We start from the raw sequence: 26749 nt of genomic DNA, 5'->3' as shown, positions 1-26749 counted from the left end.
GCGCCGTAGCGACGACGTTGTGCTTTCGTGGCATGCGGAGGTCGCACAAGATCGTTAATGCCAAAGGAGGCCAACGCCACAGGACGGACGCCGATCGCAATGCTGGCATGCGGAATTATCGTAGTTTAAAGTGAGTGGGGTCTGTGATGGCGACACGAGCGATGAAATGTTGCTTCATGGCCAAGTGGAGGTCTCACACTTGCAGGATGTTGCGTGCAAAAGGTTTTACAGCATGCTGATTTTGACATTTTAAATCCCACCCAGGATTAATAGTTGCTGTGGACATGAACTAATTAAAGTTGCTGAAAACTATAAAGGGGATTAAGGCCAAGTAGGAAAGTGAGGCGATAAGGCAGGACCGGCGCTAATAAACATAGCTTGGAGGTTGCAAGTTGGAAGTCAGCGAGCCGGGAGAGCCGCGGGTCCGACTGGCCGCGGGTCCGACTGGCCGCGGGTCCTGCGCAGCGCAAACGATTGTTTCTGCTCTCGGTGCATTAGTGATTTGCGGCTCCTTAACTTTCATGCCGTAAACTCGCCAGCCAAGGTTCACCAAGTGGTCGGCGGCAGATCTTTTCCGCCCGCATATTCCAGAATATTCCAAACGGGGACGGCTGTGTTTCATGCAGGCTGATACCGTTACTGATACTGTGATTTACACCGGAGCCCCTGAGATGCAGAAGCCGAAACACTGGCAGCCTCTTGCTTGGTTATGGTTGCCAGATGGCATTAAATAAACTCTTCTGGCATAAAAAAATGATAAGAACCCAAAACTATTTTTTTTTTTAAATGTTCATGCACTCTAAAAACAGTTGGGTTGAAAAAAAAAGAAGGACCAATAGATATCCATTTGACCCAACCTTTAGGCTATTCATTTAATCCAAAATGTTTGGTCAAATAAATTGACCACTTTTGACCCAACTTTTTGGGGTTATTCATTTAACTCAAAAACTTGGGTCAACCCCCATAACGACCCAACAGAATATGTTGTTTTCCACAACCCCATTAAATAAATAAATAAATAAATATGATTGTTTTGTGATTTACACCTTCTTGTTGGGTTATTCATTTAACCCAAAATGTTTTACCTAAACGACCCCAATATTAGGTTTCGTGTTTTGGGTTATTTATTAACTCGGAAAATTTGGTTATAATAAATAACCCAAACAGGTTTTGTATAAAACAGTTGTTTTATTTTTATTTAATTTTTTTTGGGGGGGGGGATAAAATAAAATTGGAGAGGTTGTTTTGACCCAACTTTTAGAGGTTAAATGAATAACCCAAAAAGTTTGTTTGGTTCCTTTTTGACCCAATTTTGGTCATTTTTGCCCCAACTGTTTTTAAAGTGTGGAAAGATAACCCCAAACTAACCCTGAGGTGCTTATGCTAAAATCAAATAGTTGAGTCTTTTGTGTGTCTTAAGAGGCAAGACTGCAAAGTTTGTCGGGAAAAAAAAAAATGCAGCGGCGACCAAGCTGTTCATTAATGAAGGTGCTAAGTGACCTCAAAATCTCGAGCGAGACGCGACGCTCCCTGGAGCTTCATACTATCGACCGCATCGATCTGCGGGCCGCTCTCTCAAAGAGGCCGCGCTAGCTGCTTCATTAGGACGCGCACACGCTCCAGATTGAGAAGTCCGCCAGATGCCAGAAAAGTGCTGCCAACGTCTGCTTGTCAAACCAGATAGAAGCAATTACTGACATTTGTGGAAAAGCACAAGACGCTTTATACATTTTTGATTAAAGAAACTGACGGCGGGACACAAGAATAAACGGTGGCTCATTTGAAGACGTGTGTCTGAAAGTAGATTCATGTGTGGACGGGGGCTGGCCAGATCTCTTTGTATCGGCTTCTTCTTGAAGTGAAATGCACAAGATGATCTATAGCGGAAAAGCATTAGCAGCGTTCTGCAGGGAAAGCGAAAAAGGAAGGAAGGATGGGAAGGCTCAAGCTGCTCCGGTGCTATTTTCAAGGCAGAGAGGATGAAAGATGAAATGGCAGAAGGTTGGAATCCCAGCATATGGAACCCGCAGCTATGAGCAGCTCAACCCCGCCAACGAAACGCAGACACGCCATCTCGCCGCGCACGATGAAAACGCTTTCAGTGTGGCGGCGCTTTCTATTTGAGGAACATTTGAAGAAACGGCGACGAAACGTATTGTGCAGATGACGGCTAAATATAGCAGCGATCCTTCGCCGGTCCCTGAAGCCAATTTGACGGCGTCTGGAGAAGGCTGAGCACGACGGCTGCGCCTGCCTGCTTCTCATCAGGGAGACGTCATTTACATAATGAAATGCTGCCACGGCAACCGCCGCATCACGCGGGCACGTGCTCGCCGCCCGAGAGACGCCGCCCGTATGGAAAAACGCTCTTGATTAGGAAATAACGGGTGGGGGAGGGGGCAGGGGCAACTGCAAATGAGACGTCCGCTGGGGTGTGAGGGAGGTGTGGCTTGCCACGCTTTCGTATGAACTTAAGTTAACCCCAACTTGACAGTCAAAGAAAGACCAAATATCTTGCCTAACCTTCAAAGTGTGAGAGAACATTTAGTCATTGGCACCACTAAAAGGTTTATTATATATTTATTAAGTAATTGCTTATAGATGTTACAAGATATTTAGTGTCTTTATTTCATTTTATTGACGATTGATTTAAGATAACTGAGTATTATCAGTTGTCAAATTAGTGTGATTTCCCCCCCCAAAAAAATAAACAAACAAACATTTATTTATGTAAAAAAAAAATGGAGGGGGGCGTGTATTATGTTCAATTGATCAACACACCTGCAGATTCACCTATTTGCAGATTTAAAAAAATATATACATATATTTCTTTTATTTAATATTTATAAAAAATATATTTTTTAAATATATGAAACCCCCCAAATTCTTAAAAAAAAAAATCCCTAATTTAATATACTGTATATTAAATATATAATTTAACATACATTAACCCCCCAAAAATCCACGAAAAAATGGTTGAAATACAAGTTTTTATAGAATATAAATAAATAGATGGACATTCTACTCTACATTTTTTTTTCCTCCCCTTCCTTCCCAGTCCCACAGTGCCTGAAAATCCTCCAAATTTTGGATCCAAATCAACAGCCTTTTTTGGGGAAAAAAAAAAAGTTAAAAAATAGGCTCTGGACCATCTGGAAGGCACTTTTTGTGTCAGATGGTGCGAAAATAAAAAGTTGTATAGCTCATATACTGAAAGCTCTACACAGCCAAATGCAGTCAATTATAAAATGATTTATGTAAGATGCACAATATGGAGTCCTGATTGTGAAGTTGACCGTCAAATGAAGTTCTACAAGCTCAACATCGCCGTCCGAGCGTTTTCATTTCCTCCTCCCCTTTTCAAACTTTTTATTTTGTCACGTCATTTGAGATTGTCCATGGCGACCGATCACGTTTGCGGCATGATGAGGGGAGACGGGTCGCTGCCCACACTGCAGTATGGGGCTGAAATGGGGGAGAGAGAGAGAAAGAGAGAGTTGGCACCCAGTGATCTAACAGTAATCCGTAACAGCACAAGTGACGAGCGTAAAGAAGCTCAGTGGCGCTTTAGGCCAAATGAAAAGGTTGTGCGCAATGACAACAAAGCAACTTGGTTTTACTTAAAAGTTACCACGAACATTTAGGACGGGGGACAATATTCAAATTCTTCTGTTCTGTCTCCCGATCTGACGTATTTGACACGAGAGTTGGGAGGCAGGGTGGGTGACCTCCTGCTTAGAATGTCTGCCTCACAGTTGAGTTCAGGCTTGGAATTGATGCTAGCTAGCTAACTAGCTCCCTAGTAAGTAAATGAGCATCATTGGAGCTAGCTAAGGAGCTAGCTAGCTAGCTGGCTAGCAACTGGGACTAAAGCTAAACTGTGGCAGGGTTTTTACTGAACAGACTGACACTATTTTGTGTTACGGCCTCAAATGATGTGCAACTCAAACATGACACTTTCGTCAAAACAAAGTCTCGTTATTATAAATGATGGGTATAAAAAGTCTACACACCCCTGCTAAACCACATGTTCCCAACATTTAGATTTGGCACAGCACTGTTTGTCAACAAAAGAAGATCATACCACACAGTTCTAAATACTAGTCAGTATTATCACAAAACCTTCAGGTTTCTGCAGGAAATAATGCTAAAAAAAAAAGCCTACTTGAACATCTAAAATGTATTTGAGCATTTTAAATGGTGGCAGCTGTGTGATTGGCTAATTCTGAGAACAGCCACATACCCAATTATGAGAGTGTGTTTACACTTATGCAACCACATGGTATTAGTTGGTTGTACAGGTTATAAGTTACACTAACTATTGGTTATTTTCATTTCATTTGGTCATTTTTATATATATCCCAAAATCATGGCATTTGAACAGGGGTGACTTTTTATGTCCACTGTTTGTGTGCAATAGTGCGTTCTCCCGCACGCCGTAGAAGGTAAGCAGATCTCCTTGAATGCAAAGCGAAGGCATCTGGAGTTTGCCGCTGTGAATTGCAGATGATGTCATGTTTATTCCTACTCGGCTGTTTACGTTTCGTGTGTTCATAAAATGCGGCGGAACGGAAACATGATTCGCTGCCGGTTCCAATTTGTCTTGCTTGAGAATCCCGGTTTTAGCGCGTACCTTGCAAAAGGGCCAAAATGAAAACATGGCATGTCAAATAACGACTTCATCATCTGCTTAAATGCCAGCGTTGATGAGACGCTGTTAACAGACATACGTCGTTGATTCTATCAATTAAAAACATCGGCCAGGCGTTCCTCCAGCTGCGTCTCGCTGCAGTGATCTGTAAATAGTCCGTTTACAGCCTTAATATTGATTCATTACTTTAGACATTTTCCATTTGTCAATGGTGACAGCTGGATGAGTGGCGCGGCGCAGGCGGCGTGATATAATAATCTTGAAACGACAGCAGACATTTGTGTCCAAATGAGGAATTTGGGAGGACCATGCTACAAGTGCATCTCATTTGCAAATGTGCATGTTTTGGCCCGTGGCTTAGAACTAATGACCCTTGAAAAGAAAATGGCTGCTTTTCATACTTTAAAGCAGATCCCAAGTGTCTTCGTAAAATTTTAGGGCTGCGCAAGTGAATATTTTTAGGATCAAGTATCGCATCGATTATCTCAATGATTAATCAAGTCATTGGGAAAGAATGTTCTCCGTGACTTTGAGTTTGTATGGCTTTAAAAGGCAGTACCTGCCTGGGGAGTGACGTGGGTGTTGGCGAATGAAATTGTAGTGTCGTTTAGCTGCTAACTGGCTAACGTATTGAGTGACTTGGTGTGACTTGTAGCCATGTTAGCCGTGTTTGTTTTCTTACAATTTGTTCAATAAAGTGATTTTAAGACCAACGATGATGTTGAAATCCGTTCAATAAACTAGCACTAGTAGGCTAAATTAGATTAGCTAACGTTGATAAGTTACCCTTTTCTACACAAAGTAGTTTTAAAAAGCCTGGCAGAACTCAACCTGTGATTCCTGGTATCCGTTGGCAGAAAAATCCCAGCCTTTGTGCTTGTGGCAGCGAAGGCATGTACAGTATCCGCCGCCCCTCCAAGTTGAAATGTGTTCAACCAAATCAATTTCAGGCTCGTTTGTTTTCTTGTTAGTTGGTCCGCATGGACTGAGAGTTGGCCTGTTTTTTCGGTTGGTGTGAGCAGAAGGTGTGGAGGCTGTCCTCACACTTGCGCCGCAATTAGTCATCACAGTGCTAATAAATACACTTACGGGCTTCTTTCCTCACAAGTGGGAAAAATGATCTCGATTTGGACCTTGACACGTCACTTTTTTATTTTGTTTTTGTGGCTTTGTTATATTAAGAAAAACCCTCATAAGGAACATGACATCCAAGGTTACTAACTAAATAACTAAAACTAAAATCCTAAAGTTATTTTTGTTAACAAAATAAAAAAATAATAATGTTTTTTTTTTTAAAAACAAAACTGAAGGTACATTTTAGATTTACAAAACTGACTATAATTATAGTGAAAATGTCCTTCGTTTTCGTCTTTGGTAATTATTTTAATACATGCTTTGGGGTTGATTTTAAGTGTGATTTAAGAATATTTATTTCAATATTAACCGATATAAGGACTTTTTTTTTTTCCTCTTTGTGTTTTTTTCCTTTTTCTAATCCGAATGAGGACGTTTCTGTCATTACCTGGTGTTCAAACCACTCCAGATAAACTGATACTGTACTCCTTAACATAATCTGAACCACTCACTGTTCTATTGAATGTCATTTAATTCCCTGCGCTTGCCTTGAAAAAGCTTATACAACCACATAGTTTGAATGGGACTTGGCACTAGATATTTTTCTAATTTTGACTAAAACTTGAAAAAATGACCATATTTCTTATCAAAGGTCGGTCTACCTGGAAAATTGCCGGACTACCTCAATTTCCCTTCTTACAAGCCTGGCTGGCTAAATCTCAGATCTGATGTATACATATATTTTTGGAAAAAAAATGAAAACTAATATTAAAAAATAAACTTAAGCCTTTTTGAAATAAGTAAAACTAATAAAAACTAACAAGTGTCCTGACAACTAATTAAAACTAAATTAAAAAAACAACAACACTCAAAATGAAGAAAAAAAACAACTAAAAAAATTAAACAAATAACTATGACAATTCCAAAACTATAAATACGTTTTAACTACAAAAATCAGAAGTGACACCATCAGTATGCATCCCGTATCTCGCTTGTGCATGACTTGCAGCGTCCGTATGAAAAAATGTCTGTAGTGACTGACAAATGCAACAAACATCCCCGCAATATTATGCACGAACATTGATTTGACTTTATAGTTGTGTTTACTCATAAATTCTAAGGGGGAGTTGGGTGGGTTGGTGGATGCATTTGCCTTCGCTGCTGACTACTGTGAAGCTGCTCAGTGTTCAAATGTGTGTATAATGTGGGTGGGTGGGTGAGTGAGTGAGTGAGTGAATGCTCCATGCTGCAAAAGCTTTGAGGGACAGATGGCAACTCGGGCTGAGTGTGACTCGTTCTACCGGTTTTCTTGTCTTTGGCTGCAGGTCTCCATCCTGTCTTGGCTGCAGCATCACAGCCTTAACACACGCACACACACGGGTGTCTTCTGGAGTAGTATCTGGCTTCGTTTTTTTGTTTTTGTTTTTATCCTGCAGGCTAACTGTGCCGGATGGCCTTTAAACCCTGCCTGCTGCTTCCACCTGACCCATGCTGGAATTCAAACCAGCGCACTAATGGCTGAGACAGACAACACACTCAGCAGCTTTGTTCATTCCACTTGATAGCAACGCTTTAAATGCACGAAGGACTGCCCAATATGTTGGCATAAAATATGTCACATTGTAGTTAATAAGGCACCTGTGCTACCACTAAAACCAAGCAACTGAGAGGAAATTGTTCCCATAGGAATTTAGTTGGAAAACATACAAAATCCTTGCATTGAGGCTAAAAAAAATTGCTCCGCTGTCGATCGATATGGATTTGTATTTTTTATTTTTTTTTATTCTTGTCTGATTTAAATATTTGGCAGAATAAAATTCAGATAACCAATTAATGAGCTGAATAATATATCATTACTGTCCTGTGAAAAACACTTATGTCCATTTTTCTTTTCTTGACGATATGACACCCCCCCCCCCAAAAAAAACCCATTTTGGTTCCTTATAGCTTAATAGCAGAACAATTGATTGTTTTACAAGTATTTGTCATTTAGTAAATAACTTTACAAAAGATAGAGGAGGAAATAAAATGCTCTATTTTTATGCCAATTCTTTTTCTTTTTTTTTGTGGGTGGTGAATATCTATATGACATATCTAAAAAAAAAAGAAGAAAAAAAACCCTGTTTTATTAAATTATTTTTGTACAAATTTTCCTGTAATCACATTTTAATACCATTATTTCAAAGCCGTATTTATCATTTTAATATACATAGTATATAGAGCCAGCAAAATGTCTTTTTAAAGGGGAAGAGAGGACAAAAATGGCAATTAATTACGAGCAATCATGCGATCAAGGCAGTGACGTATTTTAATTGTTTTTCAGCTCTATTGACGGCACAATAACCCGCAAACTAATCAAAGGAGCATGGCCTTCAGAGAGCACCCTATTTAATCTATTGCACTCTGAGGCACGCTTTAGGAAATGCGATTTAGAGCGATACACAAAATGGGCAGCATTGTGATGAATTTATTCAGCCACACAAAAAAAGACAAAATTATTACAAACAAGCATTAGTGGGATGCAAGAAACGATAGAAAACAATACACTGTTTTGCAATAAATGTCTCTCCGGGAGTGTCACTTAAAAAGGGCCAGATTTTCCAAATCACTCTCTTGTGTTCATTTTACCACTACACTGAACTTCTGCGCTTCCATCCACCCTACAAATAAATGTCATTCTATCTGAGGATTTCTAGTTCATTTGTGCCAGATGACGTTTGTTTTCTCCAACTATCTTACTAAAATAAACACTAACGCTACTATAAACTGTAATATCTATTATTTCTAAATACTTTAAGCACATTTAAACTTTGCTTAACTGTGCTGTTAGTAGGGAGGTACTTTCGTCCAATCACATTCCTCGGATCACCCCTCCCCTCCTCTCACATAAACACCACTTCCGTTAGCAAAATGTTGTTTCATCATTTGTTAATGTGTGCATTCTTTTTTGTGTGTGAGGTTTTGCTATTTTTTGTTTTGTTTCATATTTTGTGTTTTCATTTTTGTTTTTTTACCATTCCTTTTTTTGTGTTTGTATTAGTGATTACTTTTTTGTTTCATATTTTTGGGGGTGATTTTATTTAAATTTGCTGTTTCATTTATGTTTTTTTATTTTATGTTTTGTGTGTATGTATTTGATCACTTTTTTTGTTTTTTATATTTTTATTTGCTGTTACATTTTTTGGGGGGGTTGTTTTTTTTTGGTTTGCATTCATTTTTTTTATTTTATTTTTGTTTTTGTGATTTTTATTTTATTTGCTGTTGTTTCATTTGTGATTTTTATTTGGGTTGTTTTTTGTTTGCATACCTTTTAGTAGCATACCTTTTTTTGTTTTGTTTTTGTGATTTTTATTTTATTTGCAGTTTCATTTGGTTTGTTTTATTTTTGTTTTGTTTGCTGTTTCATTTTTGTGATTTTTTTTGTTTTATTTGCTGTTGTTTCATTTGTGTTTGGGTTGTTTGTTCGTTTTTTTGCTTTGCAGATGTGTTCACATTTTTGTTTGTGTTTTGCACTTCAGGGCCACCGTAGAGGTGCGCCTTGTAGACCAAGTACCAAAGTCTGACTGACTGTATGAGAGGACTTCCCGCGCACATTGTTCATATACAATAACGACTTGCCTTAGGCGGGGAAGCGAACCCGCGCCAATCTGCATCGTAGACAAGTGACAGTACCACTCTGCCATCCGGAGCCCGGAAGAGTCAACTTGTTGGTGGCGAGTTCTCCAGCTCCTCCTCTCCCTCCCTCCCCCTGCCCCACGTGTTTGCTTTGCTAACCGTGATTTGGTGTGTTCAAAGTTATGTCATGGCGCTAAAGCATGCATGTTCAGTGAGTATGTGTCCTCTTTTTTTCTTTTTCTTTTTTCTTTTTTCTTTTTTCTTGTTTCAGAGTTTAACGAGCCACTTTCAAGTTAATTGTTTGATTGACAGCACCCTCCCAAAACAGCGCGGTCTGCTCGCTCAGGGAGTGAGGGAGATGGAACATACCAAATGCAAAGGGGTATCCGGGCTAAATTACTCCATACAGTAGTGTATTGTTTCTCTTTTTCCCTTTCTTTTTTTTTTTAAATGCTTTATTGAACAACGTGCACTTAGAGCAACAGACATCGCAAAAGTCACTTTGAAGTAGTGCAAGTCTACACGGTGTAGCTAAACGGATCACACCACATACTAAAGACACCATATTGGTTTTTCCCACGCATCACCTTTCCTTCCTTATCTCCGTGACTTAAATGGGCACATCTCTCAGCCGAAGAGAAAAATAAAGTTCGGCAAATGAACGCAGAGCTTGCCATCATTACGGGAGGCTGGCGAACACAGCTTTACCAAAACTGGGAGGCAGCGCCGTGCAAGTTATACCACAATTTGTCAATGGATCGTGAATGCGTGGGCGAACGCAAAAGCCGGCATCATTTCCGAGGACAGACAACGAGACTGACTCTGACAATGAGACGGCGTGTATGATGGAGAACTTGATCAAAAGCAACGTGAGTACATTGTTGTATACTTCTAGTACAACTGAACTCGTTGTTACTTCAACCGAACTCAATTTTGTTCGTTTAGGCCTTTTTAAAAACATGCGCTAGCACTAGCATATGTTTTAGCATAATAGCATGCTAACATATGTTTTGAGCTAGAGTATGTTTAACCGCGCGTGCGCCCAATGGACTATATGCACAAATCACTTCCGCATTCGACGTATGAGTGCACCCAAGCTTCTGGTGTGGGGAGACTTCAGCGGAGTGCACTGTTGATGTGATGTAAAACTCTAAGCCTAAATCTTTAACCCGCCGACAAAGGTGCTGGACAACTACAGTTATCCCGGCAAATGTTAACAAGTTACAACAAACGATCTTCGGTGGTCAGCATAAGAGAAAAAAAAAACAATGCCGAAAAAATACTCCAAAACGCTGACAACTGGTCGAGGTTCTCTGAAGGAAAACAAACGGCGATGGCATTACCGGAAAAGGCGGTGCGTTATGAGATTTTCCCGGAAATCCGTCACTGCTATTTGTGCATAGAGTCCATAGTGCGGTGCGCCTTATGTGTGTGTTAAACACAGAAATAGCACAGTGATTGCGCCTTATAATACGGTGCACCTTTATGGTCGTGAAAATACGATAATCTTAGACACATTATCTCAATTGGTTATCCCGGATTTTAATGAATAGCTGATAATTATCCACCGACTGCAAACACATGAATGAAAGATGCGTTCAAAAAACGTGTGTGGCGTAAATTTCGCATATCGATCTCGGAATGGAGAGAGACAGCTGGATGATGAGAAAAGGGGCTGTAGCTCTTCCTGAAATTGATGATGGCTAACTGAAGCTCTAATTCATCCTGCTTTCTTGCCAGGTTAAATGAATAAATAAAATAGATAATGGATCCTCCACCTGGCATCTGATTTGAATTGTCCTATAGAAAGTCATGGAAATTGAACTTATCCATCCAGAGTCACTGCTTAGCCTAATTTGAGTTTACTTTGGAGTAAACAGCAGTTAACATTTCTTCCAAAAATGGCTTCAAGCTGTTTTTTGTTTGCTCTGAAACTAACTATAAAACTAAGAGAATTGCACATTGTGTATTCAACTAAACCTCGTAACTCTGCCCTACTAAAGTCTGCTAGATAATTGCTAACGTTCAATACAAAATTCCATAGATGGGCTAAGGAATAGCATCAGTGTTGTGGCAGACGATTGGGCCAAAAATAGACAGACACAATGTTGTGAGTTATTAAACAAAGTAAATTAATAATCCACAAAGCAGCCACATTTTTTGGGGTTGATTTGTGGTTTATTCGTTTGACACAACTTTTTGGGCTTATTTAATAACCCAATTAAATTTGGGCAAAAATGAACTGACCTGAACTGAGTTTCTGAGTTATTTAATCCAAAATTAAATTAATAACCCACAAAGCCACCTAATTTGTGGGTTATTCATTGGACCCAACTTTTTGGGTTAACTGAATAACCCAGAAAGTTTAGTTGATCCCTTTTTGACCCTTTTTGGACCCAACTGTTTTTAGTGTTATAACCTTTTAAGCAACGGATATTTGAACACAAAGCAGCACATGTAGACAAACAATTGTATAACAACACTCACAGGAATATATTCTCAATCCTCTGCAAAGTACGGCTAATGTTACTGTGGCTTAGTAAGTAAAATAATTGAGAATCACTGATGTAAAGAAATACTTCTATTCCTTCACGGTGGCGATGTGTGTGTTACAGATAAAAATTGTACTGCGTTGTTTCTATTTTTGCTCCAAATCGCACCCACACAGAACAAAGTTGGCGATTTATAGATCCGCACGCAGGCACATCCATCATGGCCACACATTTCCAATGTAAATCACCTGGATCCACTTAGCAAAAACCAACGTGCAGCTTTTACGTGCTCATGTCGTCGGCGTGGAAGAAATCCTGTCAGCAAACCGCGTGTCATTATGCCGGAATGACAGCCGCGCAGCAACAATCCCGAGACGTATCGTCTCATTAAGTGAAATCCAAATGTAGCAAGCATTTAATTGCCGTGTTGCTGTTGGTATGTTTTGCGCTCCCGCTTTCAAAACCATTTGCCTCTGAACTTATTGCAGCTAGGCGGCGTCTAATTGAGGCGTTTGTCTTTGCAAAGCCATCCGCGCCAGCTCGCCGCTGCCTGCCGGCTAATGAGCGCTTGGGCCGCGTTCGTTTTGTGGTAGGGGGATGAAAGACGACAAACGGAAGAAGAATGGCCCGACGGTGGCCGAAATTCATGCAGTCTGCGTCGTTGCGCCTGCTTGTTTTCTGGCTGCTTTATTGCCGTCTGTGGTCATTTTGTTGAGATTGGCTGAAACTTTCACTCCTTTGATTTAGGAGTAAATAAAACCTCAAAGAATTTGTAATAAACTTGCCCGTAGCGGTGTCTTGTGGTCTGAACTGCAGTGGCAGTAACATTTATTTTGCAGCTGTACAAATACGAAATGCGACGTGAGTGATGCTGATGGCCGGCTTTCGGCATTTACTCCGTAAACTTCATTATCTTTTCTCACGATTGCAATGCGCAAATTCTACTATTTAAATCTATCTACATACATCCGCTGTTGGAGTGTTGGCATTTCTCATTCTCATAATCGATGTGACAATTGAGATGAACCACTACTTTCTCTTCAAGCTAATTGTACATTCAAATCAATGCGACACTTCCATCTACTGGCGAGTGTTCATTATTACACTTCCGTAGTATCTTCAATTTTCACAGGCAAGCTAAGAGAAGCATCTTCCATGCCTGGTCTGCCGCTTGGATTCCAGTTGACGCTTAACATCTAAAGAAAAAAAGGTGATTGTTTTTGAGTTGCTGGAACAGATGAATGGAATTTCGGTTCATTTCAATGGGGAATATTGATTTGATATAAATGTTACGGTCACGGAACGAATTAAAGTTGTAAGTAGAGGGTCAGACTGTAAATCCAAAAACGTTCTTACCTGAAACGACCTTTTTGCAGCAGCTTGTGTGAGTGAAATGTGAGCTTTTGTTTTGGAGTGTTTGAATTTGCAACCATGTAAAAACAGACACTCTTACGCGCTCATCTTGACCTAATGCAGTTCCCATCTGTTGTGTGTGTGTGCGCGTTGTATGTGAGAGAGCAGAATCGCGCTCCTCCGTGTGGTCTGATATAACATGGGAGGAGCGTGCTAAAGTCACTTTGGCGTGTTGGTCCTCAAAAATGTGAATGGACGAGAGAACATTAGGGACATAATTCAGTATTAACTCTCACACATAATGCTGAAATGCGGTCATGAACACGACTCACTCACAATTAAAATGCTGTAATATACTCTACTCAAACAGACATTTAAGTATAGTATATGGACGGATTTAAGTAGTGAGTGTTTGTCGTGTGAGACCATTATAGTACTGGGCACGAGAGCTTTTTAGTAGTCTGAATGATAATGTTTCAACAGTATGTTTAAGTTACTATTTGAGAGCATGTCAGTAGTGTGTATGAGAACGTTTCAGTTGTGTGGGTATGTTTGTGTATATGAGAGTTTCATTAGTGTACATAACCAGGGGAAAAAAAATCCAGTATTTATAAGAGCATTTCAGATGTGTATATGAGCGGAATAAAAATTTAATGTGATAAAGGGTTTCAGTGGTGTATGCGAGCATTTCAGAAGTGTCGAATGAGAGCATTACATTAGTGTATACGACCCCCCCCCCCCCAAAAAAAAAAAAATTCTGCAATGTGGGTGAGAGTATATCATGAGCACATAATTAGCAGAGTGTGTATGAGAGCTTTTAAGTTTTGTGAGTACGAGAGCCTTTCAGTTTTGAGAGTATGTGAGCTTTTCAGTTGTGCACATGAGAGCATTTCAGTTGTGCATGAGCAAGCATTTCTGTAGTGTATGAGAACATTTCTCTAGTCTGTAGAGAGCGTTTCAGTCATTTACATGAGTTTTTCAGGGGGGTCACTTTAATTATGAAATTAAGGGTGAAAACTTTTTGGCATATTTTTGTGTCAAAATAAAACAAATTTTTTGGAGTGCACACGAAGGCCAACTGGCACTTTGCTTCATTACCTGCGATACACCCCAGCAAAACTTTCCTTATTCTGTTTTTTTTTTTTTAAGAAGGGCTTTACATCATTGTACCTGTCTACTTTGCCTCCCAAAGTTAACACGCTGCTAAAACGCTGCGCTCCCTGCCTCAGCAATTCTCATAATTCACAGTGTCAAGTTTGACGTGGCCTCGGCGGCCAACGAGCTTGTAATATACTCGGCCCGAGGTTTATACTGAGCCGTTTGCATCGGCTGGCTTGTCAAGAGTGCAGCGTGGCCACGAATGATGACAAACATTACTTGGGATAGCGTGATAAAGCAGAGCTGCGCGGACAGTTCAGGCCACCGCTTTTTACCTCCACTTTTCATCGCCTGGATTACATCGAGGAGGCTGTCAAGTGCCGAGATTGTTGAGAATGCAAATGCAAACGCGTTCTAGACTATGGAAATGCACATCTGCCATGGCACAAAATCAAAGGTCGTTTGCTGCACTTTTTGGTAGGGCCTGACTGATAGGATTTTTTATTTTTTTTTGCAGCCAATTAACTCCTTTACTCCCAGCCATTTTCACTGAAGCAAACCCCTTCGCTCCTGGCTGTTTTACTGGATTTTGACTGATTTTGCAAAGATTAGAGTCTCTGCTGCAAAACTGAAACAGATAGAAATATACTTTTTTTCGTTATGAAAGAAATTAGCATTCAAATATAGCTAAGTTTCATCATTATTCACAAATCTATTTAAAACTGGGTAAAACAAGCCTTTTGCAACATGGCCCTGGTTGAGCTCTTATACTCTGCTGCCCCCTGCCGGGCGTTTTTGTAATAACTACCATTGTTTCAAACATTCTCTTCAGTTCAAAACCTTCTGTATGCTATAGCATAAAAAAAGAGGTATAAATACTTTTGGGGAGCAAATTAGTAATTGGCTAATTGGGGACGGGGACGGGGGGGGGGGGGGGGTCATTTTTGTTCCCTTAACACTTGAAATGGTAAATATTTTTCTTTTAGTAATTAACTTTATAACAGAATGATAACAATTGGCAAAAATTGGCCAATTTTGTAGGTGAATGTTTGAATGATCGTTGTCGTATGTTTTTATGTGTTAATGAAAAAATCCCTACTTTTTAAGATGGAGTGAGTTTTGATTTCTCTCTAGCTGTAGAAGTTACTACAAATATTGTGTCTTAGTTTATCTATGCCAGTGGTGTACAGTGACAGGCAGAGTAATTAATAGACACAAATATTACAATTTTATCTCTAATTAGGCACATAAAGTATGTTAATTTCATTTATTCTATCCATCTGACAAACAAATATCCAGTTTCATATTGCGTTGTAAAGACATTGCTACCATTTAATCATCCAAAATTCAAAGCTTTCTAATTACATTCAACCAGTGTGAAAAATTTGAAGCAGTGAGTTGTCGACCGCATTTTTTGAATATGAGATTTTGGGTTGCCCAATTTCTTCACAGTTTAAAGCATTAAGCAGCTGTTTACGTCGTCTTAATCGCCAGCTAACCCTCAACTACATCGCAGACGTGTTGTCACATTACACCACTCGGCCCCGACGCAAAGTCGTGTATTCTTTGAACATTTCCTCCTTGCGAACAAACAAAAATGGCGTGAACAAACATGGTGGAGTGGATCCCAGGGTGCGGTGGGAGTCCATGCTTGAAGAACTGTAAGCAGCTTAAACAGTCCGTGATGTTGTGATGTGCTATCAGCTGAGCTCCCAAAATAACAGGCCCTGCGGGTAGCTACTGGCAGAGCAGAGCGGGGCCAGCCAGCCAACTGACAGACAGACGGACGGCGAGACCCAAGCCGCGCTCACATTAGATCCACTTTGGACACACCTACACATGAAAATAAATGTATTTTTATTTTTATGAACATGTTATTGTGCAAGTGGGCCAAGTTCTGTTTCATGTGTCCATTCCAAAAAGAGCTGGTTTCTGTTTTTTGGCAGTCGCTGATGTGAGGTGACAATGAACACCTCTTTCAAAACACCAATTAGGCCGTGTGTCACTGCAGGAGGGCCCCCACTTCAGGTCGCCTCAATTTCTCTCTTTTCTATGTCATAAATGTAGGAGAGCCCAGGTCATCATGCGCTTGCATGATTTCACCTCAAACTGCACAGACTACAGTGAATAAGGCTTTTTGAAGGCTATTCTGATATTTGACACAAATTATTATTAAAAAAAAAAAACATTTAATGAAAACAAATATTTTCTGGTCTATTAACACCTATAACAACAAAGACATGCTTTTCCAGGCAGAAAATCCAAATGTTTTGTCACTCCAAAACAGAATCAATGTGAGGTTGTATGACGGAGGCATCCCACAGGCTCCTGCCACTACCTTTAACCCTCACCGGCTATCAACCGCAGCGCCATTGCTCACGTTATGTAAGAAAGCCATCGCTCTCCACCGCCCGAGTTATACGCAAAGGTCGGATGGTTCTGACTGAGGCAGCCTCATTTATAAGGTCTAGCTGCATGACTTGCTGCATTATTTATGATCCATGACACCAGGTTGCGGTGGAGAAGCGCTGTAAGGGTTACCGGAAGAGCAAAACCCTTCTTTCTTACTATGCCCACTTGATTTTTGATTGCCTAAACCTAGTTGTGCGTTGTAACCACTTTTATGTATTTATTTTTCTGATGAGTTTTTTGTTTTACTGCCTACATTTGAAAACAGATGTGTTGTTTGCTAGTTTAAAACTCACCAGGTCAGAAATTCTCTGTAATCTGAAAAGCACATGGTAGTTTTTTCCCCCCTTTCTTTTATTATTAGCCAATTTAGCATTTTTTTTTCTTGGCATGGAGCATGTTAGGAGCATGTTTTGATATAAAGTCTGCCTGAACCATTTCTAGCTATCTTAGCTATGTAGTTAGCTCATTTTTTCATTCAAATATGTCATATTTTTTTTCTTTTATTATTAGCCAATTTAGCATTTTCTTTCTTAGCCGGCTCCCAATGTTTTAGGAGCATGTTTTGATATAAAGCCTGAACTGTGGCTTTGCCATGCCTTCTACCCGTCAGCCCTTCTTTCGGATGTCAATGTTGCAAACTAAATGATGTGATCGATCTAACCTGTAATAATGTGTCAGAAAGGAAAGAATTAATAAAACAAAGCAAACCATTTCTAGCTAGCGAGCTAGCTAGCTAGACCATTTTTCCTTCAAGTATGGTGTATTTTTTTTCTTTTATTATTAGACAACTTAGCATTTTTTTTCTTAGCCGGCTCACAATGTTTTAGGAGCATGTTTTTATAAAAAGCCTGAACCATTTCTAGCTAGTTTAGTTAGCTAGCTCATTATTCCTTTTCAATACAAGCCATTTTCAAAGGAGTTCACCATTTTTCCAGCCGTTTTAGATCAGAATATGGTGCTCTGTGAAAATATCAAGAGAGAGTAGACTTTTCTTTCACCAGAAAAAAACAACTTTTTCTACATTTTTCCATTCATGCTTGATTTCTCAAAAAAACACTGGATTCTGTCCAAGAAGTGGAAAAAAAATACTCCTGGTGGCAAAATGTTCAACAAACGTGCTGTGCATGACTCGCCATCACCACACAGCTGGACGAGACCTTCCAAGTCTACCCGTTGAAAAACAAACTTGACGATTATATACGTCATTAAACGCTTGGATTCCAGTTGAACTATGAAAATCACAGATTCACAGCAAGGAATGGTTTTAAGTCAGGAGTTGAAAGAGTACTTATACTATATCTGTATTTCTGCTCAAGTACAAGTACTTTTATCACTTCTGCCTCAAACATAGCCTGCTGTGATTGAACGCCACTGCAGACTAGCCCACTATGAGTCTCACATGAGCACCCAAGCATGTCTACAGTATGAATGACCGCCTTTCCAAGGCCAGGTGCCTAATTGCAACTGAATCATCAGCTAACAGAGTCCCGCTGACCCACAGTAAACCTCCACCTGCAGCACCCTGACATCAATTTGACTTGTCAGCCGCCTGCTAGTGGTCAGCTGTTGCGTTGCGACGGCGCTTTCATTTGAGGCTTTGATTGCTCGCTAAGCTGTCGTCATGCGCTCGGCCTTGGAGTTGGCATGTTCAGTCCCGCTGCTTGATGCGTCCCAGCAACCGTTTACAAGCCGGGCCGACATGTTGACTTGAAGGCACGCGGAGGATGGTGAGAATGCTGCCGCTTGGGGGTGATTGGGTGCGGAGTGGCTCTTAAGTTTTAGCCGTAGGTTGTGGCTGCCGTGCGTAGGCTGCAGGGGGAATTGTGAAGTGTCGCGTTGTGACGGGTGCAAGCACGAAAAAGCAAAAAATTAGAATCGGGACATTTGGGTTACACAGCTATGAGGAGCTCTTTTGGATCTCCTTAAACATTTCTGTAAAGAACGGTTATATGTTCTTTAAAGCTGCATGTCACAAGATACAAAGTTTTTGCAGATTTGCGAACCCTCTGGCGAAAAGCGGAATGTAAGCCAACGACGTGCACGCGCCCGGAGTGCCAAGATGTTAGAGGTAGTTTTATTGTGCATTGCTTATCATAAATAGACCCTATGGCATTTTTGTGACAAGGTCTTACCTTTTTTAGCAAGAAGAAAGCAAGCGGGTGGTCCCGTTTCATCCTCTTAGGGTTTTCTACCTACTCCAATATCAGCGCTGCTCCAATATTGATCCACGTCCTCCCGCGACGCTTCGGCGACTTCAGTTGTGCCTTTTTGTCACACTAGACAGTGTTATCCTTTCCTGCTCGGTATTCTGACCGAGGGGGAGATTTTTTTTCGGTGGACAACTCCCGTTGCATGTCGCCGGGAGACGGAGGTTCGCACTCCAGTATTGGTTTATTATTATTTTGACGCACTTATATCCTTTTTTTCTTTTTATTACTTTATGAAGTCGCAAATTTGTGAGTTTTTTTCCCCCCCTCTGAATATTGCCCCCGCCTTCTAAAAAAATATATTTATACGTGGCCCTAATAAGATGTCGTAGAACTCTACTCGCTACATGAAGCACACTTTCCAGCATGTTTTTCACCTTCTTATTTAAACCCGTCTACTGTGAAGAATTACTGTTTGACCGTAATGGTCATCAGATTGACACTGTAAAAGAAAACCCGAGTTGCTTAAGGAAGTGAACTACTGTCCTTCTGGGTTTGTGGCTTCAAGCCATCGTGAAGCGCTTGTGGTCAGGTCACACGAAGGACGAAGACTAATGTGCACGGTGTGCATTAGATCATAAGCGGCATGTTATGCTGAAGTCGCCGTGTAACTGCTGCATGGGTAAAAGGTACAGTCGGTAATTACATTACGGCATTACCATTATGTAGAGGCTTGAATAATCAACATCTCATATCCAGTCAGGACACAGCGATTTTATAAAACAATGATATATGACCACTCTAAAGGACTTGATATCGCTGATTTTCTAATTGTATTATTGATACTGTTATTCGAACCAATTACTTGTCAATTCTTATCAAGCAAGGAAAAAAAGAGCGCAGGCTGCTATTCTACTGGCTAGCGCTCTCTTAAGTTTCTTGAGGAGTGAAGTTAGATTTAGTGTTGGCTTGGACACAAGATAATAGAAAAGCCACTGTTGTTACTGACCAGGATATAGTTTCATCATAAGCCACAAATCTGAAACGCTGTGGAAAAGAGCTTTTTTGCAACATGGCCCGGGTTGATCTCTTATACTCTGCTGCCACCTGCTGGACGTTTATTGTAATAACTACCATTGCTTTAAGCAACCTATTCAGGTCGGAGGCTGCATCAAAGCCTCTTGTATAAATAAGTTTTTTTGGGACCATGGCAATATTTAATATGTAACATTTTTATACGTTTTTGGGAGCAAATGTGTTAAAGATGATATCCAATCAAAAATGGATGCTGAATGCTCCGATCCTTCAAAAGGGAAGTAATCTTCCTTTGTCAAACCAGCGGATCGTGTTGACTTGTGCTTGAGCTTAATTATTTTTCAAAACGGCGACATGGATGAGTCCTTCAACTTTGAAAACAACAATTAAAGTGCAGCTATGGATCCGATGGCTTTACGAGCAGATTGCGGATGCTACACTCCCTGACTGCGTGTGTTTGCATGCTGTGGTCTCACGGAGCAGCGAGCATCTTGGGTTTATTCTTAGCATGCTTCATGTCAGTTGAATGGGACATCTGGCCTTGTGGCTATGCCATGCTAACATATGGAAATGAAGACTGCATGAAGGCAGTCGTCTCTCCAGCAATTGCGGCGTTCATTTGCAGTGTGTTGCAGCTGCGCTTTCCTTCCACCAGTTAGGGTACAAGGTGACGATTACCAGTTGCTCTTATCACTGCAAAGTGCATGTGCTTTATTGGTAAGAAGAACGTTGCTTTTGTAACTGGCAGTAAGCCATACTTTAAATTAAAAAGCTAGAAGAGTTTTCACATTTTTACATGGAGCGTATTAACGAGCTATAATATTTCAGGGCGGGCCATTAGGAATTTATTTTCTCAGCGCTTTAAAGGTATTGCGAATAACACAAAGTGCAGAGCCGGCGATTGAGCCAACACATTGCTGCAACACGTGACCATCAAATATTGAAGACGTTGGCAATTATTTCCTTTGCAGAGAAGCAGTTCTTTTCTATCCATGATTTGTTTGTGGCCGGTTCATCTACAGCTGTCAAAATTAATCGAGTAATCAATTAGCAAGTTGACAACTATTTCAACTCATTCACTGGCAGCCATTTTGACTGAAGCAACCCCCTTCAACTGTTTTACTGGATTTTGACTGGTTTTGCAAGGCCCGTAGGATATTGAGTTCTATTGCTATAAAAACATGGAACCTACCAAAAGAAAGATTAGAGTCTCCTCTTTCATCGTTTTTGTGTGTGCTTCTATCGGTTTCCATTTTGCAGCATTTAGCATTAGAATATAGCTAAGTTTCATCATTATTCACAAACCTTGAAAACTGACAAAAAGAGCTTTTTACAACATGGCCCTGTTTGATCTCTTATACTCTGCTGCCACTTGCTGGCCGTTTTTATAATAACTACCAGTCCTTTAAGCCACCTCTTCATGTCAGAAGCTGCATCAATGCCTTCTGTATGCTCTTGAATAAAATACAACAACAACATATAAAAGCTTATTTATACGTTTTTGGGAGCAAATGAGTTAATAATGAGTTTTTTTATTTAAAATTGTGCAATTATTCACTATATGAATATGAAGTACAAAATAACAACCAATCGCTGCTTAATCAAGGAAAGAAATGCTTTAGTAATACACTTGAATGCAAAATTTAAATTAATTTGGTTAGTCGATTAATCGATTGAATAATTCTAAATATATATTCAATTGTGACAGCACCAGTTTCACCAATGTGCATTCCAAATTTTAGCCAAGTTCAAATCAAGTGATCTCATTCAGGTTCATCCTGAAATTTCAAACTCCATAACTTTTTGTGAGACGTGTATGAGACCTGCCTGAATGCAACTACGCAAACCGCTCCTCCTCAATGAAGCGCGCGCGGCTTGACGCGAATGACCTGCGACGTTAATCAGCAGGTGAGGCTCACTTAGCGGCAACTTGTCAAGGCAGACACGAGGTCAGGTAACGAGATCACGTAGCAATTAATGCAGGATCGCTATAATTGTTCTCTATTAAACGTTTATCGAGCGGCGCGCTAGCAGTCGCCGTCCCTCGGGGGAGGAAGCGCCTCGTTTCGGCAATGTTGTGGTGCTGCTGCCGTAGACGTCGTCATGGTGATTATCGGCGGCGCAGCGCGAGCGGTGCAGTCCTTTGTGGCTCAGCAGTGTTGGCACATGCTAACACAAACACATGCGGCGGCTATAGTAATCTCCCTGTGCAGATGTGGAAGGATGCATGGAATCGTTGAGTAGATCGCTCTGCATATTGACTGACAGGACGAGTTCCCAAGATTGATATTTTCTAATATTTTGACAGATTTTCCCAGACCCGCAAATTATTGTTTCTAGAATTTTCCGTTCTCTATTAATCATGGGGTTGATGTCACCCAAAACACTGCTTTTTAACCAGAAAGCAGAGAAAATTGGCTTTTTGGTGAAAACTTGTCAACACGTGACTTTGATGCTAACATACGTATATTTGGGCCATTCTGTGTGACATTCTCAATTTCTCACAAATTATGTTATTCTTCTGGGATTCAAGCTTAGACAATAATTGAGACCACAAGGTCTCTATTATTATTATTATTATTATTATTATTATTATTATTATTATTATATTTGATTTAATATCATTTCATAATTAAATTAATAATATAAAATAAATGAATAAATACATTAATAATATAATTTATTTATAATGTTTTTATTATTATTACTATTATCATCAAAAAAATACAATATATTGATTGTCTTAAGTTAGCCCCGTTAGCATATAGAAGATTTTTCACTTCTCAGAGATATTGTGACGTCATGTGTTTGTAAGTCACACACGTGACACAGCACATTTGCCTCTGGATGTCTGAGAAGTGGAAAACACAAAATAAACATCCTATAGTTTATGAGGTCTGAATTATTGCCTAAGGTTGAAGCCGAGAAGAATTGTTGTTGGATTGAATTGCTGGCGAACGGAGGTGGCAAATCCAGGTCCAGGTGTCTTCTTCTCTACGGCCTGGATAAAGATCACGCTAATGCGTTAGCAGCTTTTTGTCCAATGGTTTGATGATAACTAACTCTTAAAACTAAGAAAGTAATCATTGATTTTTAGACAAATACATATGCAGTGGTATGCTGTGAGATTTTTCTCCTGTAAAATACGAGCTTTGGCTCCATAAATGTTGGCAAAGTCTAAAGTTGATCATCGATCGAATCACATGAAAAAGCCGAGCCAAGTAGGAAAGTGACCCACTGACCTAGACTGACTCTGGAACGGCCCTGCGGCCAAACAAGCGGCTTTGGTTACAAAAACAATTTTCACGCAGGCAACTGATCATTCGCCTCCGTCTGCCCCTCTCGTGAGAATGGTGCGTCCTCGGAGGGCTCGTCTGACCGCAGGTGACGATTGTTATTCGTCAGTGTCCCGCAACTTCATTTTGCCCTTTCTCACATTTGCCGTTTCACCAGCAAATCTTTGGCTCGGGCCTGGATTTGAAATCATTTGCTGTATTTGGTGCCAGATCAGCAGATTAATGTAGTAACCTCATGTGCCACTGAAAAGTGCAAACGAGGAAAGAAGATACGTAGCTCAGGTTTGCTTTTTTTTGGGGTAGGTGGGTGGTTTAATACAAATTTTAATTTGAACCCTGTAAACCGAGACAAATAATTTGTGATCTGTTTTGCAACATTTTTATGTACTTTTAGCTTTGCTTGTGGGCCTTACAGAATAAAAAGTAATTAGGGTTGTCAGTCTGTTAATTTCTTTGATCGTAATTTATCACATAATTTGACAAATTAATTTATGATTAATTTGCAATTAATCATACATTTTATATCTGTTCTAAATGTACAATAAAATAGTTAGGCTATTCATACTCTTGTTAACATAAAAGTAACAAAATATGTTAACCTAATACAAATATGGTGGTATCTTGATACAGTCAATTCATAAAGTTATTTGAAGTTAAAGTTAAAAAGATGTTCTGTACTGTTTAAGAAAAAAAGAGCGTGATACATTGATTTGTATTGAGGTCATGTTTCTGCCAGTAGATGGCATATGCGTTTAATGTTGGACAATTAATCGACCATAAAAAAAAAAGTGGCGTTAAAGGAAGGTTTAATTAACTCTATATTAACGCACTAATTTCCAGTTCCAAAAATAATCCTTATGGATTGTGAGCTATTTGCACTGCGAGCGAAAGCAATTATTTATTTAACGAAGAACTATCGCTATTATGAACAGTCCGGGTTAGTCGCCCAATTGCTTGGAGGTCCCTGGAGGACTGTAGATTTCCATCTCACGTCGTGTGTGTGTGTGTGTGTGTGTGTGTGTGCTGTTAGGCTTCGGCGTCTGGTGAGCGTGGGTGGTTTGATAGCGCTGAGTAAAGCAGTTGTCTTAACCAGTTCCTCTGTAATCTCTCCTCTGATCAGGCTCCCTGTAAACACCAGATAGTAAACCCAGCCTGGAGCTCGACCCAGTGTTGCACGCACGCACACACACCTTGCACACGCCTGTATCAACAAATCCAGCCACAAAGGGCACATTTTTATGCAGGACGTGTTTAAATGTGGTAGGAACACGGACAGTTGTATGGACTGCTTCATGAGTTTTAGGCAAATTTTTTAGAGATAGAGCGATGTGTTGTTTTTGTCAGGGCTGATACGGATGCTGATTTATGAGTAGTTAAGGAGGCCGATAACCAATATTTGAAGCCGATATTCATTTTCAGTAAAAAGAGGGTGGGATGAAATATTAGTGTCAGAATTCTTTAAAATACAAATGCCAGTCTTGACTTTCCGTCATGTTGCGGTAAACTTGCAGTCGCATTGTAAGATACACGGCAACATGTCTGGATGGCGCGACTGCATCATTCGTTTGTGGCAGTGTTGAGCTCAATTTTGTTCTCTCAAACCTCCACCGTCACCACTTCTGCTGCTACCGCCATCCCCGTCTGCTTAATGTACTCTTCAGCTGTGTAATGGCTTCCATGGACTCATAGATTGACTTAATTCAAACCCACAACCATCTCACGCACACGCATGCACATATAGAAGAAAACACACGGTAACAATCTAGTTCAGAGACTGAACAACAGATTTGCAACCCTCATCTTTTATCACAATTTAGCTGACATATTGAAAGGAAAACATCCCAATGAGTCCAATTCACTTGAGAGAAATGATATCACAAAAGCACGTGGAAAAGAGGGGAATAAAAAACGACTATGGCACTAACTCTTTGGTAAATTTGTGAGCAGCAAAATATATTTGTTTATCTGTCAACAGTGTAAAATGGCAGGACAGGACTGTTCCTATTTTTTTTTTAATTTTATTTTGGCGCAGAGTCATTTAAAATGTCTGAATTCTTGTAGTCTGCTAAATGAGCTACTGCTCACAGGTAAAGATGTTTCTTATCCCAATGAGAGTTTTTCATTCAAACAGGAAAATGAGAAGCTTTCTTGGAACGATAAAGTTTCTTGTTCAAATAAGAAAATGACAATTTTTCTTGGAACAATAAAGTTTCTCGTTCAACAAGAAAATGAGAACATTTCATGTTTCTTTTTTGTTCCAACGAGCATGAGAAAGTTTCTCATCCTAATGAGAAAATGTTTTATTTTTTACCATTACCTGTCTACTATTAAATTCATTCAATCAATTTAGATTAAAATAAAATTACGTAATTAAAAAACTGAAATAAAATTAGCTATAAAATAGTAATTTACTATTTTACTTTCCCCCATGTCATTTTAGGTGTCTCTGTGACGGTGTTAATCAAAACTGAACACAAAAGAGGAATTTTGATCCATCTCTTCTAATGGCACTTCCTTTAAAGTATTCCGTTGTACTGAAAATGATCGTCCTTTTCCCTCCTGATGCCTCCCATTGGCACGCGAAGTGCGGCTGATTACTACAGCTGGCTCCACCCCTTTATTGTTCTCTGCTGTGTTGCGTACGTGAGTGTTAGCAGCTGTGATGGCCTGGCTGATGAGGTAGTCAATGTTTACTCGGAGGAGCGGCGGCGCGCCAACAGGATATCAGGCCACTATGTCAGTTAAGACGTTTTTCCAATTCATTTTCTAAATCACGTCAGTAGACCTTTTTGCCGTGACGTCGCGTGTGCTTTGGAGATTTCCCCAAAGGCGCGGCTAGTAAACAAAACCTTGCGTGTCGTTTGAGCAAGGCAGGCTTGAAGTGACATCACATATTTTTGGGATTTCTCCTTTAAAATGCAATTATAACACAATGTATGCGTTTTCCAAGAGGGATGCACACTGACAATGCACGTCGTCAGGAAAGTGAGCCGCGGCACGCTAATCCCACATATTTGATGATTCAGATAGCTGTTCCTAAATCCTCCTCTCCTCTCTCTGAATGCTTTACGTAATCGTGCACAGAGGCCAGGCTAGTTGGCACTCGTGGGTCGGAATTGACCCGTTGACTCTGCTTTTGTTGCTTTGTTTTTTTTGTGCTTATTTTCTATCACCAGGTTAGATAGTTATACATCACACAAGTTGGATGTACGCATATACAAAGTAGATTTTTGTTAAAAGGAACCCCGATTGCTCTACATTATTTATTTGGTTGTAACTTGCATAACTAAGAGATTCATTTTTCAAAAATCATTTCCAGTTTTATACATTTTGTAGAAACTTTATTTCGACTTATGCCACCATTGTTTCAGGAAATAAAAAAGGCATATTTTTTAAATGATTAAACATTGTACACACAACATATAGATTATTTAATGATTTGTAAATAAATACAACCATGTGGGGACTAATTAATTGCATCAATTTGTGAAAATTATTAAATGGAACAAATTTGGAAATACTGTTGGAGGTTTTGGCCAGACGTATGATACATTTTCATACTAAAATTTGTCATTT

At 39.9% G+C, this 26749-nt stretch overlaps 1 protein-coding gene across 3 annotated transcripts in view; it reads left to right on the top strand.

The window, feature by feature from the left end:
• Positions 1-26749, top strand: part of fgf13a (fibroblast growth factor 13a) — a 96427-nt gene that overhangs the window by 8872 nt on the left and 60806 nt on the right. The window contains exon 1 of one of the 3 annotated variants that reach the window (XM_077578167.1): positions 9974-10209. The exons of the other annotated variants lie outside the window; for them this stretch is intronic. The gene's annotated coding sequence lies outside the window, so the exon portion shown is untranslated. Of the gene's footprint in view, positions 1-9973; positions 10210-26749 lie in introns of those variants that run through there. 3 annotated transcript variants of the gene reach the window in all.

This window comes from Vanacampus margaritifer, chromosome 10, assembly GCF_051991255.1.
Source record: "Vanacampus margaritifer isolate UIUO_Vmar chromosome 10, RoL_Vmar_1.0, whole genome shotgun sequence".
NCBI lineage: Eukaryota > Metazoa > Chordata > Actinopteri > Syngnathiformes > Syngnathidae > Vanacampus > Vanacampus margaritifer.
This window is presented reverse-complemented; position numbering and strand designations above follow the sequence as displayed.